Below are 13,126 nucleotides of genomic sequence, written 5' to 3'. Positions count from 1 at the left end.
CTTCATGCCGAAGGGCATGACCTTGAAGTGGTAGTGGCCATCGGGGGTAGAAAAGGCGGACCGTTCCTGGGCCCGGGGTGTGAGACCGATCTGCCAGTAGCCCGCTGTCAGGTCGAAGATGCTGAGGTAGCGGGCGGCCCCCAGGCGGTCGATCAATTCATCCGCTCGGGGGATAGGATGAGCGTCGGTCCGGGTGACAGCGTTCAAGCCCCGATAGTCGACGCAGAATCGGAGTTCAGGAGTGGTGCGGGGGGCAGCGGCTTTGGGGACCAGCACGACCGGGCTGGCCCAGGGGCTGTCCGAGGGTTCGATGACCCCGAGCGTGAGCATCTTGGATACTTCCTCTTGGATGCAGGCCCGCACCCGATCTGGCACGCGGTAGGCCCGGTGCCGGATAGGGGGACTGTCCCCGGTGTCCACGTCGTGCAAGCACCAAGGGGTGATCCCTGGGGTGAGGGAAAACAGTGTAGCAAACTGCAGCAGGAGGTCCCGGCAGCCCTTGCGTTGCTCTGGGGTGAGGGCATCGGAGAGCCGGACCCCGTCCACGGAACCATCGTTCTCCTGGGTCGTCAGGAGATCAGGGAGGGGCTCGGAGTCTTCTTCCGCCCCACTGTCTGTAGCCATCAGGAGGCTGAGTTCCGAGCACACAAAGTGGGGTTTGAGTCTGTTGGTGTGGAGGACCCGGAGGGGGTTCCGGGGGGACTCCATGTCGATGAGGTAGGTGACGGGGCTCTTGCGTTCGACCACTTTGAAGGGCCCCGTCCACTTATCTTGCAAGGCACATGGTTCGGTGGGGGACATCACCCACACTTGTTGACCAGGTTCGAATTCGACGGAGGAGGCATTCTGATCGTACCATTTTTTCATGTCCTCCTGACTGGCCTCGAGGTTCGCTTTTGCCATTTCCCTGAAGCGCCGGGTCTGATTGCGTAGTGCCAGGAGGTACTTGAAGACGTCTGGAGGGGTCTTTAGGGGGGCCATCTCCCAACCCACTTTGACTAGGCTGAGGGGCCCTCGCACAGGGTGCCCGTACAGGAGTTCGAAAGGGCTAAAGCCGAGGGACTTCTGGGGAACTTCTCGATAGGCGAAGAGGAGGCACGGGAGTAGTACATCCCACTGGCGACGGAGGGGCTCTTCCAATCCCCCAATCATTCCCTTGAGTGTGCGGTTGAATCGCTCAACTAGTCCGTTCCCTTGAGGGTGATAGGGGGTCGTGAATCGGTAGGTGACCCCGCACTGTTGCCAGAGGGACTTCATATATTTCGAGATAAAGTTTGTGCCTCGGTCGCTGACGACTTCTCGGGGGAAGCCCACCCGGGAGAAGATCCCCATTAGGGCCCGGCCGACCACCGGAGCTGTTACAGTTCGCAGGGGCACAGCCTCGGGGTAGCGGGTGGCGTGGTCCACCAGTACCAGGATGAACCGATGTCCTTGTGCTGTGCGGGGGTCCAGGGGCCCCACAATGTCTATTCCTACCCTCTCGAACGGGGTGGTGACCACTGGGAAGGGTTGCAGAGGGGCTTTGAGCTTACGGCCGCTCTTCCCGCTGGCCTGGCACGTGGGGCAGGACCGGCAGTGGTTGAAGACGTCGTTCCGCATCTTCGGCCAGAAAAAGTGGGTCACCAGGCGACTGTAGGTTTTGTCCTGGCCCAGGTGTCCAGCCAGGGGAACATCGTGGGCCAAAGTTAGTAGGAAGTCTCTGAAACGGAGGGGCACCACCAGCACTCGACTGGCCCCTAACTCCGCGATTCTTTGTTCACTGTATAGCAGGTCGTTATCCCAATAGACCCAATGGGTTCCGGTGGAGTCCCCTGCGCTCTGGGCGCTGGGTTGCTGGCGGAGTCCCTCGAGGGAGGGGCAGGTCTTCTGTTCCTGGCGGAACTGTTCCTGGGTGGGCCCCCCTTCTTGACGCCACTGAGCCAGGCCGGGAAGGTCCTGGGGCTGGGCGACCCCTTCGGGCGTTGGCTCTGGGGGGGTCGGTATAGTCGTTGTCCTCTACTGGAGCGACCGGGGGAGGAGGTGCTGGCCATTCTGGTTCTTCTGGTCGGGGGACGGCACGGGCGGCCACGGACCGGGTGGTTACGCAGGCCCAGTCCGGGAGGCCCAGCATCCCCAGGTGCTCTCTTCTTTCGACGGCAGCCCACGGGGAACTCTCAAGGTCATTCCCCAGGAGACAGTCCACGGGGGCATCATCCCGGACCGTCACCTTCAACATTCCGGAGACCCCTCCCCATTCGAAGGGGACGCAGGCCATCCGACACAGACTTTCGGAATTGTCGGCTGAGCGGACGGGGCAGAGAATGTTCGGCAGGATCTGCTCTGGTTTCACCAGGTGACAGCGGACGGCCGTCACACTGGCCCCTGTGTCACGTAGGGCTTCGGCCCGGCGCCCATTAATGTTCACCCACTGGCCATATTTCCGGGTGTTGGCGGGTAGGGGAGCCCGCGGGACCATGTCTTTTCCCCCTAGGCACGCTAGAACCATGGCGGCCGGTTCCCACTCTTGTTGTGCCTGCTCATATTCTTCCTGTTCCTCGGAGATTTGTTCTCCCCCCAGGGCGGCGGCAGCTACCTGGCGGGGCTTTGGCGTTTTGGTTCTGCGGGCAGCTCGGGTCATTGGCGTAGTGGCCGACTCGCTGGCATCGGTGACACGTGACGTTGGCTCGGAACCCCGGGCGCATCGGGGGGTTGCCCCGGCCAGCCGGGGGCGGGGTGCTGGCCGCGGGAGTGGCCGGGATGGTGTCTCTCCCTCGGCCCTGGCCTCCTCCTCCTCCTCGGGGACGGTGCTGACCTTGGTGGTTTCGGTTTTGCTCGTGTGGCCCTCTCCGGCCCACTCGGGTGCTTTCCCACCGGTCAGCTTCGGCGGCGAGTTGCCGTGGGTCAGTCAATTTACTGTCGAGGAGGTGCTGCCTGAGCTCGACGAAGCAGTTGTTAGACAGGTGCTCCCACACCATAAGATTAAAGAGTTGCTCGTAGGTCGTTACGTGGCTTCCCTTGATCCAACCCTCGAAGGCTCGGCTGAAATAGTTGACGTATTCCACCCAAGTTGTACCCGGGATCCGGGTGCAGTCTCGGAACCTCTGGCGGTACATTTCGGGTGTGAGCCCATATCGGGTGAGGAGGGCAGCCTTCATGTGGTCATAGGATGACATCTGATGATCTGGGAGCTGTAGTAGGGCATCGCGGCCTTCGTTGACGAACCTCCCCCATAGGCCGGCTCCCCAGTCACTCCGATCGATCCGGTGGGAGGTCATGGCGATCTCGTAGGCTTTGAACCACTGTTGTATGTCGTCCTCTCGGACATACTCTCGGACAACATCCTTGGGGATGTGGACTTTCTTCTCGGTTGCTCCCGGGGTGTGCGGTCGCTCAGGCACCCCCGGTTCTTTATTCTGTTTCCGAAGTTCTATTTCCGCCAGTTTGCGCTCGTGTTCGAATGTTAGTCTTTTTTCTTCGAGCTCTCTCTGCCTCTGTTTTTCTTCCCGTTCTTCTCGGAGCCGCAGATGTTCTAGATTTAGTTTTTGCTCGGCTAACTTTAGTTCACCGTCCATCTTGAGTCGTGCCATTTCCAACTCATGTAATCTGGTTCTTTCTCTTTCTTGGATCTCTTCCTGCGAGAGGCCCGTTCCTCGCTCCTCGGGAGCTGTGGCGTTCCCCTCTGGTGCTACACCGTTTTGGTCGGGGGATCCGGCGACCCCGGTTTCCGCCCACGACTCAAGGGCGTGCTTCAAATCGTCTTTGGTACTCAGGCCGGTGGTAGCAATGCCTAGTTCCATGCAGAATTGTTTAAGTTCGCGATGGCTATACTCTTCCAATTTATCCATCTGGAATTTCTCGGTGGAACCGCTCTCTTTGGTTGACATCGTGGTTTTGTCGTGGGGTGAGCTACTCTCTGTACGATTACGCGTTGATTCGGATCGCGCCGCTGGCCACCAATGTTAGACGGACCGGGAGGGTCGGCCGAGGACAAGGGGAGAGGTCTCCGGGGAGAGCCGTCTCCAGCGATCGTACAGATGAATAACTTCCCCCCCACAGATATACACCACACAAAGTTAAGATTTAGCGTTCTTTATAGGTGATTTCTTAAGGTACGATGAAATGGTACAAGGAGGTCTGGACTCAGGGGTCCCCTCGATTCGAGTCTCTTGGTTTGGGGAAAGGGGGTAGCGGGACAGTCTGGTTACCAGTCTGGTAGATGAGATGGTATGGTGGATAGCTCACAATCCTCGAGCTCGGTGTTCTAGCTTGGACGGGCCGCGGCAGCGCCAGCAGGTCCCGGTGAAGATGGTCGTTACACGGTCCGCGGCAGCGCCAGCAGGTCCCGGTGAAGATGGTCGTTACACGGTCCGCGGCAGCGCCAGCAGGTCCCGATGAAGGTGGTCGTTACAACGGTCCGCGGCAGCGCCAGCAGGTCCCGACGAGGATGGATGTTGCAGAAGGCCGCGGCAGCGCCAGCAGGCAGGACGATAGTTCACAAGGCAGGGCTACGGCAGCGCCAGTAGTCCGTCAAGGATGAGTTCTCTCGGTGTCTCTCGACTCCAGGATACAACTGCCTTCCTGCTCTGGAGCTGCCCTAGTTATAGGTCTGGCGCCCTTTGATGTCCGGACCCTCGCACTTGGAGGTCGGGGGGTCCGGGATGAGGGAGTCCAGACACCCAGCAGGGGGTGGAGCCAGCGCCTGGGGGAGCTGGAGGGTGATCGGCACCTGGCGGGGGAGAGCCCTCGACGCTTCTTTCTCCCATTGACCTGCCAAGTGGTCCGTTCACCTCCTGGGTGGATGGTGGTGCCGGGATGTCGGGGCCGGCCAGGCCCAGGGTTAGGGTCGGGCTGAGGCCACGCGGCCTCGTGGCGCAGTGTCCAAGATGGCGGCTGATCCGGCCGGGGGAGCCGGTAGTGGTTCGGCCCCATGATACATGGATGTCCGGGGGCAGGAGTTCCGTTGGGAGACGGGGTGCGGGTTGCCCTTGGGGGTAACACCTGGGAGTCCGGGGTTTGGGCGCTGTCGTGCGGGGAGGGAGCAAGCCCTTCATGTGGCCTGTCCAACATCCTCGTTATGAACTCAGTCCCAAACTACCTTGGTGCCTGTCCAATTAGACTCGATGGTCGCTATAACTTGCTTTATGAGTGTCGGCCCAAAACAGGGCCGCGAGATCCTTCTCACCCAAATGAATTATCAGCCAGCCTGACGGGCCCTTGTTGGAACAACTCAGTACTAAATAAGGAAAATTAACCCCAACGCATACCCCCGTTACCCTAACAACCACTTCATGTTTAACACCTTGTAGTCCCAGCGATTTCCCACAAAACTGTTGCTCAGCCTAAACGTCGGCCCACTTTACGAAGGAGCGTCCTATTATCCATGATGACTGTTTCACATTTACCAGCCCCGAAGACGTACCTAGGTAGAAAAACAAACGTTAACCAAAAGGAAACACAGCAGAAATAAAAACTTATTTTCAAACATAGTTCTCGCACCCCTATGGAGTTCCAGCTCCCAACCCGACGTATGGTAGGCCATGACTATCCCAATCTCGCCGCCTCTGTTGCAGCCCTATACAAAAACGAATGTGTTCCCAACAGTAAAGGGTCTCCCCCACAAGAACCAGCACTTCCTCATTACTGCCAACAATTGTGCAACTGACCTCTGACTCCCTGCTGCATGGCAAAAATGTCCCCAGGAGAAAAGGAACTAAAAAACGCCCTAAAACCCTCCCCATTCCTTTACTGGACCGCATTGGCCCACTCCACACCTGTGTAGGCAAAACCCAGGTACCCATACACAACTGAACCATTTTTAGAGACCCTCAACAAAAATCCCCCGCCTGTGTTCTTCTCCAGAAAACCTCCTCGCTGTTAATCCCCACCCTATGACGCAAACCTAGCAGCTCGAATGCCCTAAATGCCCCAAAATGAACCATACAAAAAACATCGCCTAAACCGGCCGCATTCGTTCTCATTAGAACAGCAAAGTGGCAGCCGCCCAGGCATCCTTTGCAACAAATCAAATGTCACCGGTCGGCTTGACTTCTTGTTCCCAGCCCAAAGTCTACTGAAACCTTTGAGAACTCTCAACACCATCACCCCCCCCCCCTTACCAGGTCCTTCCCCCACCTCAATTATCCGTAAAACGAACTCCCAGCCATTTTACCGAAAAACTGGCATTGTGGGAAAAACCTTGAACCAACAGGTGTAAATCCAAAACACAAAAAACTACCTGTTCAGCAGCCATCCTACCCCTCCTGGGAGCACCCGTGTACCCATAACAGAGGAAGTCGCTCCATGCTTGCTGCTAGCTCAGTCTCGTAGCGTCCGCTACAACGTACCCTATCGATTCTACAATTCTTAGGCCCCCCACACCCAGACACACAGTGGGACCGAAGACTTGGGAAGTGCGGCCCCAGGAGCCAGCCGGCGAAATTTCTCCCAATGCCACCGAGACAGAGAGTCCGCTATAAACTTGTTGACACCTGAAATAGGACGTGCCTTAAAAACAATGATAAGCTGTAAACTTTTTGAACATGCCATCACTCAGCAAATGTAACAACTCTCAAACCCTGGGTCTTCTGTCGATTGCTCAACTCTACCACCGCTAGATCGTCGACCTTAAACAGCACTGAACAATCCTGAAACTCCGCACCCCAGACATACAATGCCACTAGTAAAGGAAAGAAGTCTAAAATTGTGATACTGCGCCCTTGCCTTAATCAAAGCACTGGCCAACTCGCGGCTCACCAAAACGCCCTTTCCAAAATACTCTAAAACCCTTTGCTCCCACCGCAGTTGAGGAAAACCTGAACCAGCCAGACCATACGTTGGACCGCAAAACAAAGACACTTCTTTGAAGTCCTGCAAGAGAATCAGCCACACTCTCAAATCCGCCCTATAGGCTGCAGACATCCCTACGCACTGGTGTGGAAGAAAAAACCTCAGACATAGCCAACCCCAACCTCCTGCATAAAGATCTCCCAGCCCGCACCACCCTACATGCACACATGAGGTATCCCAATAATGTCTGCACTCTCCTGAGCTCCGCTTCAGGCTCCCCGATCACTGATGACAAATAAAGAAATCTCCTGCACCTTAGCCCCTGGCAGCCGAGCTACCATGTTCACTGTGTCAATTGAAATACCCAAGAAAACCGTGTAGAGCTGAGGCCCTCCGTTACGTCCCGGGCCAACAGCACCGATCCCCTGTGCCGTACTCTGAAAAGCAGACAAAGCCGCATGAAACAGCCCCGAGTTCTGAGCACCAATGAACAAAAATCATCCACATAATGGCATACGAGGGGGTGACCAGAGATGTGAATAAAAAACGCCACTGTAAAAAAGTGCTAAATGTGTCAAATATTGCACACGAGATAGTAACAACCCCTTTGGCAGCATCGTATCTACTGAAACGCACCCGAAATGCATGCCTAACAGTTTAAAATCGCATGGATGGATGGGGAGGAAAACGAAAACAGACTGTATAGCACTTTTACCCAATTGCACGTTCCGCCCTGCAGAGCGTTCCAAACCCAGTGCACCATCCACTGAAGCGTAAGACATGCAAGAGTCCGCTGGCTAATAGGAAAATCGGTCATAGAGGCACCCTCAGGCCACGACAGATGGAGCATCAGGCGAAAAACCCCCAGCTTTCTGTTTTGGGCCCACCACCAATGGAGAGACAATCAAAATGCGTATGTGACATTGACCGAAAGGGCCAGCCACCCTACCCGCTGCAACCTTGCACTGCAACGTATGCTGGACCACCTTAGCAGAGTTCGGGTTATCCGAACACGTACCCCGACTTGGGCCCTGGATCCTGACCGGAAAACCCCCTTTGAGAAACCCTCTTTGACCAGAATAACCTGATGCAGCACTTTAAAACAGCCACAAATTCATATGTCAAAATTCTGCTTTTGATCTTAACCAAGCAATGTGATCCTAAAAATCATACCAAACCCCATATACGGCAATTGTTGTGTATTTTCTCGTCTTCCTCCACTGAAACCTACACCTCGTTACCCTTCTCAGCGACCGTGCATTGCCAACAACATCGACGCCCCCCAACCTTACAGCATCTAACAAATTCCCAGGGCGCACAACCCCCACCAACTCTTCCCCCACCAAAATGGACCATATTGCTTTGTGCATTGTACCCCCCTGTTGCCAAACCAACCACCATTCTGCCGTACCTTTTGGCAACTGGGCCGCTCTGTTCCGTACATCCCGCTGTACCTCCTGTAGTTGAGTGACAGTGACCTGGTCCCGCTGCTAGCTCGGTCCGCTCAAGACGCCTGCAAAAAACTAAGCATACTTTGTTGCCCCAGCACACCCCTCGTACCCGTCATTGACGTCACATACTGTGTCTCAAAAAATCCCCCACCAGTTCCCTCACGCAATTCCCCTTCAATCCAAATCATCACTGTCAGTGACCAATACCACGCCATCACGGCAACCCCACACAAATGCCCCACTCTCCATTGTAGAAATGGACGTTCCTCCCGTAGGTGGGTGTCAGTAGCATGCTCCCGCTGTTTTGCGTGGTCCGCTCGTGACGCCTGCAAAAGAAGCATACTGGGTAGCCCCGACAAACCCCTCGTACCCCTCCATGATGTCACATATCGTTTCCGATCATCCCCATCACCCTCATGCAGTTCCCTGCTATCCAAATCATCGTTGCCATTATCCATCTCCATTGTCACCACACCATGACCCCTTTTCTCTTCTCAGAACCAAAAATTCCCCTTGTTCCAGAAACCCAATACCCAGCAACAAACATCGTAACAGCTGAGGCGTCTGAGGTAGAAGGGAAATCCGCTCCAGATCTCACTCCCTCCACACGCCCCCCCAGACAGAACCGCATAGATCTGACTGTAGCGTGCACCTGCCAGCCGTCTGCCGTGAGGACAAAACCGGCAGTATGGTCGTCCAGCCGCTCTGACCAGACTCTTCCGTAACTCCGAAGGCGACCCCGGGGACCCCTACCACCCCGCCCTGCCGCATGCCCGACGTGCCACCTCTGCTCACCCAGACCCACTGGCCCTCCGTGGGCTCGTGCTCCAACTCCCTGGCTGTACCCTGCAGGCGGCCACTATGCTGCCCCAAATCCACCGACAGGCCTGGTAAGTGACGCGCAATCCGCTGCCCACCATCCCCAAGTGGACCCAAATGCCCTGCAACCGTAATCTGTGAGGACCAAACCGCCGACCGTGCCTCCTCTGCTGCACCCAGGGACCCGGCTTGCTGAGAACAAACTGCCTACCCGGGCGTTGGACCTGCCAAAAGGAGCGCCCCGAAACCGACTAACACAAATGACATACTGGCACCCATTGAAATGCAGTAACTGAGCCCCCCCCCCCCCGCCACTCCATACCGGTATTGTGTGAAGCAAGCGACTGGGCTGTTTCCAAACCTGCCCCCTGCCCAGCGTGACCCTCAGCACTCCCCGCCCGCTTAGCGCCTGCCTTCCAACGCGTTAAGTGCTGCCCGGCTCACCACGCTGTTTCCCCGCCTCCCAGCGGTGCCCAAGGACCGCCCCCTCCTGCTTCCCCTGCATCGCGCCGCCCGCTGATAAAGCTACGGGCGGCCGCACATACCTGTGACTCCGGAGCCGTCTCTCAAGGGACACGGCCGGTCCCCACCAAAAACCGCAGCCCCGACCTCCATGGCCCCAGCCAGGCCCGACGCTGCACAACCCGCCGCCTTCTTCCTGCCACGGCGACATACCCGCCGCCGTCGCCACCGCCAACGCGACGCCTCCCGCAGCTTTCCGGGGCCGGCGCCCCCGCCCCAACCAAGCCTGCTCCGTGATGCCCGGGCCCAGAAAGTCGACCCGCCCCGCAACACAGAGCACGCGCACAGCATCGCGCACCTCCTCCCGGGACGCCAGCGACCCCCACCAGTACGGCAGCAGCAAAAGGACAAACGACAAGGGGCCAATTCAAAACCCTTCCTCCCCACTCCCTCGATCGCAATGAATTTCCCGCCCCACAGCGCCTCTACTTAAAACCTCGCCTCTTGCCTCGCGCCTCCCTAATTAACCCTACCCCGCACCTGGGTGGCCGCTCCCTTGTGCGAAACCACCCAGGGGGAGACTGGCTCGCGCTCCGCTCCCCCTGGGTCCCCTCTTGCAATGTAATGGGTCTCTCATTTACAAGAGTTTGAGCTAATGGCCTTGTAATGACATTAGCTTAAAGTCTAGCACATGCGAGACCTATTGCATTGCAAATATTTGTTGTCATTTACAAGCACCCCATGCGGTGCTTTCAAGTTAATAGAGGCCGCACCCATTCCTCTTTAGACGAGCAGCATCTAAAGAAAGGGGCGCATTATGGGCCACGTTTACAAAAAAAAGAATTTATTTGTCAAGTTTTAAAAGCGCCCCATGCTGCGGTTTCACTTTGATAGCCGCCGCTGACTTTTCTTTAAACGTTGCTCGTGGGGCGCTTGTAAACAACAACAAAAGTGAATAAATTGTAAAAAAAAACATGCAACCACATTTGGCGCCACACATAAACCAAAGGTGCAGCTGCCACAGTGGCGTGCTATAAAAAAAAAAAAAGTTGGGAGAGAGCATGTCTTGCCTGCAACAGCAGGCAGGTGAAAACAATTTAACGAAATAGTGCGCAGAGGGTGTAATTACAGCCTACCAGGTACCAACACATGTAAGAGGGCCAGTCCTTATTGGAGGTTACAAGATGAGACAAGGCGGTACTAAGGAGGGACTACTAACCCTATTAACCAATGAAAAGCTACAGTTAACAAAGGACAATGACACAAGGCAATGAAATATATGGACGGAGAGTGGGTGGAGCTTCAAGTACATATTTTAATACAGCATGCCTCACAGAGGGTGGCCTAGGCCCATGTGCAAGCATGCTGTCTGCGTCCTCTAGTTGGGTAGTAAAAATTAAACAAGCATTGAAATAGCCAATAGGTCTGGCGTTTGGGAACTTATGTGTTTAGTCATGCTGCACATTATTCTGGGTGCTGTGCCACCAGGGACTGAAGAGCTATACAATTTCTTACACACTGGTTCATGCAGTGTGATTCAGAAATACATCCTTGCCTCAGGAAACGATTATGGACACATTATGGCATTTAAAAATGCAAATCTTTTGTCCACCCCTTTACAATTCTCCTACCTTGTTACCCCGCAGTGGATTCATAATCCCAAAAGAATTGCCATATAAACTTATCTCTAAAAGCTTTCATGCAGTTCTTGATGCTGAAATACCCCTCTCAATGTTATATATAATGAAAAAAATTACATCCTCTCTCCTATGCTCCACGTCCTCTTGATCCAGTTCTCTTCTGACAGCTCTACCTAACAAGAACTCCTTCCAAGCTTGTCTGAATGCAGACCTGGTAGACTGCAATTTAATTTTCTGCCAAACTTAGCATATTCTGTTTCCCAACTCCCACATCTCTTGCGGTACCTCGGTCTTCAGTACATCCAGTCCGAGTGCCAAACCATTTCATATCTGCCAATGTGAACGAGACAATGTGCCTGTCGTGTTATTATTCACACCTGGCATTTGACTAGCTCTAAACACAATATTGCACATCAAATAAACAAGCATAAACCACTACAGAAGCTTCAGAAGTGTTGTGTCCTTTGCCCTTTGTCCATTCACCAAAGCCACTACTGTGTCATTGTCCACATTGAAAGTCACAGTCTTGTTTTCTAGCTCTTGTCCCCAGATAGCAATGGCTACCAACAGAGGAAAAAAATCCATAAAACCAATACTCCTCCCTTCTTGCATTCACTTCCTAGGCCACCTCTAAGAGCACCATTTTCCTTCCCAATGCAAGCCAAAGACATCAGCCCTAGCTGCATTAGAGACAATCTGTAGCAACCATGCAAAATCCAAAGACCACAGAGTCACACCATTGAAGTTCTTCAGGAACATAAACTACATCTCAAGGTCAGCCTGTATTCCAGCTGAAATCCTGATTCAATGATGAGGCAATGTTCCCCCAGACATCACAAAACCTAACCTTCTGGAAAAAGACCCACCTGCTCTGACTACCGTACATGCAAAATTCAGGTGTCCAAGTAAATTTTGCCCTTGCCGCAGCGACAATTTAGGTGCTGATATAGGCTCCTACAACATGCTCAGTTCTCTAATCTTATCCCGGGTAGCCTGCTTCCATCTCCACCGTATCCAGTTCTACCCAAGGCAAATCAACTTGATGCTTGGTTTCTCAGTTTTCTGAGGAATCAGCGATTCTCCCAGATCATCAGCAACCTGCTGGAAAGCTTGTAAAGCACTATTACAAGCCCCTTAACCTAGTTTTCTAATAAGCAAGAAGTCATTCTAATAATGTGTCTCCATTTTGTTTCCTGACTTGGCTAAAGCCCCACTGCAAAAAAGTACTGAATGTCTCAGTCAGCTTGCATAATGTGGCACAACTCTTAGGAAGCTCCTTATCCACATAAATGAAACCTTCAAAGTGTATGCCCAGCGATGAAAAGTCCAGAGGGTGAACTGGTAAAAATCTAAATGCTGACTTCATATCACATTTTGCCAACTCTGTATCAACTCGACACTCTCTCACCAACTCCATTGCCACAGCCACTTATGCAAACTGAACCATAGTGTCTTCTTTAGCAATAAAGTCAGTCACTGATGAACCTTCAGGCTATCAAAGGTGATGTATCATTCTAAATTTGCCTGCCAAGTTCTTGGTTACCACACCCACAGGGGATATCATTAAGTCATCCAACGGCCAGTGATCAAAAGGACTTGCCATTCTACACTCTGCTATCTCCTTGCCCAGCTTCTCGGTCACTTTTTGAGGCATGTCTCTAGCAGATTTCAAATTTTCCATGAAACCTTCCCATCATTACAGCCTCTCTTTATGGGTAAAATGCTAGCCACAAGATCAATTTGTCTACTTTAATTGGTGTAAAAGCCCTTGTTACCGAGCTGTTGCTATCCCCCTCCTTCCCTTTCTTGAGCAATGTGAGTGTATCCCACTTCTCCAAAACCTTGTAGTACTGCATGTTGCCCTCCACATTTTGCACACTCATGTCTATACTTACATGGGTTCTTTGTTCAGGAGCCTCAATAGAAACCCCAATATGCCCCAGGATTAAATCCTTGTCGCCTTCTCTAAGTGCCCACCACTCCACGGGT

General features: G+C 54.0%; 1 protein-coding gene across 2 annotated transcripts in view; it reads left to right on the top strand.

The window, feature by feature from the left end:
* PDE7B (phosphodiesterase 7B) overlaps nt 1-13,126 on the top strand; it is a 984,492-nt gene that overhangs the window by 706,302 nt on the left and 265,064 nt on the right. The gene's annotated exons all lie outside the window — the stretch shown is intronic.

This window comes from Triturus cristatus, chromosome 6 (assembly GCF_964204655.1).
Source record: "Triturus cristatus chromosome 6, aTriCri1.1, whole genome shotgun sequence".
NCBI lineage: Eukaryota > Metazoa > Chordata > Amphibia > Caudata > Salamandridae > Triturus > Triturus cristatus.
The sequence above is the reverse complement of the archived record's forward strand: the minus strand, read 5'-3'. Positions and strand labels throughout refer to the sequence as shown.